Genomic DNA, 2,445 nt, shown 5'->3' with positions numbered 1-2,445 from the left:
GAACATATAAGTCCTGTGCACATAAAGTAAAACTATTGATGAAAAATGTTCACCTCGAACGAGCAAATCCCAGACAAAATGTAGTAAAATATTTAAATCGTGTTGAACATTAAATTGTGTATATATATCAGTAAAAATCACCCTTTCTATGGCCATTTTTCATTAGTTTTCAATTCAGTCAAATGCTTTCTTGTATTGCTAGGTTGCACATTTTTGTATAACACATCCTCCTCTTCACCAAGATTCTAGAGGAGATAGTTGCAATGTGTTGACGTTTCTGGAAAAACAGTAAAATCACTTAAGTCCTTTTCCATGACTGACTCACTGTGTCCTTGTTTATGAACAGATCTAGAAAAAGAGAGACAGGGACATGAGCTCTGAACTGTAAGCATGGTCTGCTTCTTTTGTGTCCGGTGAAGGAGCAAACAATGGAGAGGGCGGTGATGTTCCATCATTCATGTTGTGTATAGACACAACCTGTGGTAGGCTACTTTGCATTTCAGAGGTTTCTGTGTTGTTATCCTCTTTGTAGTCTTGCAGTCTTATAGTTTTCCTCTGTTGGTGGCTGCTGCTGAGACTTTCATCATCTGAAAGTGTAACCCAGTGTTAATTTGGTTATCTGATATTGTGTGATATTCAGTATTTATGTATATATCTATATTGGGTGGTCAGTTATAAAATGTTCTTCAATGATTTTGAGTTTTTTTTATTGCTATTGGTTTGCGGCTGCTTTACGACAGTCGACTGTGGTAGTACATCCTAGCGGGAGGGGTTACGAGCTCACGTGGCTTGTAGCTGTGCCAGAGAGCAAGCTTTGGTGAGCTAGCGGGGAATATCTCCTTCTGCAGTAGCCTTAAAAAAGACTATTGTTCGTTCTCCTGCCAGACGCCTCGCTGCTGTGTTGCCTTACTGCTGTGCTGCCTTACTGCCTTACTACCGTGGTGTCTCGCTGGTGCCATTAAAGGACCGGCGGCTGCCATCCATTCATCGATCCGGACCTCGATTATTTGGACCGAAGTACTCACACACACGCCCGCACTCAGTGCCATACACTCTCTTTATTTTGCTGGCCAGCTAACACCATTGTTTTTTGTTTTTTTTGTTTTGTTTTTGCATTCACAAAGACTATCCAAAGACATTTTGGTTATTGTCAAATAGACACTCTCTGATTACGGACTGAGGAGGTTGTGGTGTTACAACCCCAGGACTGAGAAAAAAAAGACTCTTTACATAATATATTCACTTGTCTCCTGGTTAGGAGAAGTGGCTATTGATGGAAATATTTTTTTTCTTCTTCTTGTCTTTGTTTACATTGTATCCCAGAGAAGTTTTAAGTTGTTCAGGTTGAAACATTTGCCCTTAGAGTTGGTTAAGTTTCCTTTGATGTATCAGTGTCAAGCTGATGTTTAAGAGGGTATGTTAAGGACAGATGTGCTCCAGTCCATCAATCCTTTAAAGTGCTGGACACCGATGGTAAATTGCCATCAGACCCTAAATAAATTGTCCTCTGCTGTCATCCATATTGCTTCACTCATTCTTTGTTGAGTAGATGTATTGGTTACAAAAGCACCAAGTTCAAGTAGGCCTGATTCTCTCATAATTTGGAAGAGTTTGTCAAGGCTATGTGAGACTTCAGTGCCACTGTTTTGGCTGGCCTGGGATAAGAGATGGGTGTGCTGATGTAACTGAGTAATTTCTCTCTCTATAGCAACATTCTGCTTTAGCAGCTCCTTGGTGCGTAGTGTAATAGCCAGCAGGCCCAACTGGTTGAGAATCTCTGCTGTGTTGAGGAAACTGCGCTGACGTGTGGAAGAGCTGTCTGGAGCTAGGTGATATGGACTGTGAGCTGTTGAAGTGGGAGATGAAGAGGAAGGAGAGGAGGATAGGGGAGAAAAGGAAGAAGGTGAAGAGGGTATGTGGGACCTCGAGATGGACAGTGAGCCTAATCTTTCAGAGCTGGAGTTTTTGTGACAGTGGCGGGACTTGTGTTGGGTTTTAGATGAGGCATAACTGGGCAGCAGGCAGTGAGATAAGTTGAGGATAGAACTGTGTCCTCCTCTGACTTTATGTTGGAAATGGACTTTGTTGTGGACAGGGTTTTTCAAACCAGAAGAAAAATAAACAAACAAACACAAGGTGTAGAGGAGGTTATGGTCAAAAAGAGATAAGTTGTAGGGCACAAAAACAATCATATACACATCATCTATGCATTGACATGGAAATGTATTACATATACTGGGACAAATGATCAAATTAGCAATTTTAAAATGAAAGAATGATCAAAAACAGTCTAAAAATATTCAAATCCAGTTTAACCTTATTTTCTATCTGAAAAATAAAGCAAACACATTGTATATTGTGTGCTTAGCACCGAATATTGGCCCAAAAAGGTTTGAAACTAACTGATGAGGAAAGTCAAGATTTCAGAAGCTAGAGATAGCTAGG

The 2,445-nt window shown here is 40.6% G+C and overlaps 1 pseudogene; it reads right to left on the bottom strand.

The window, feature by feature from the left end:
- Positions 1-245: 245 nt before the first annotated feature.
- On the bottom strand, positions 246-2,192 carry LOC146699753 (uncharacterized; annotated as a pseudogene).
- Between the last annotated feature and the right edge of the window lie 253 nt (positions 2,193-2,445).

The sequence above is a fragment of the Copadichromis virginalis genome, linkage group LG10 (assembly GCF_057382275.1).
Source record: "Copadichromis virginalis isolate Kocher_CV1m ecotype Utaka linkage group LG10, C_Virginalis_male_GT1.1, whole genome shotgun sequence".
Taxonomy (NCBI): domain Eukaryota; kingdom Metazoa; phylum Chordata; class Actinopteri; order Cichliformes; family Cichlidae; genus Copadichromis; species Copadichromis virginalis.
This window is presented reverse-complemented; position numbering and strand designations above follow the sequence as displayed.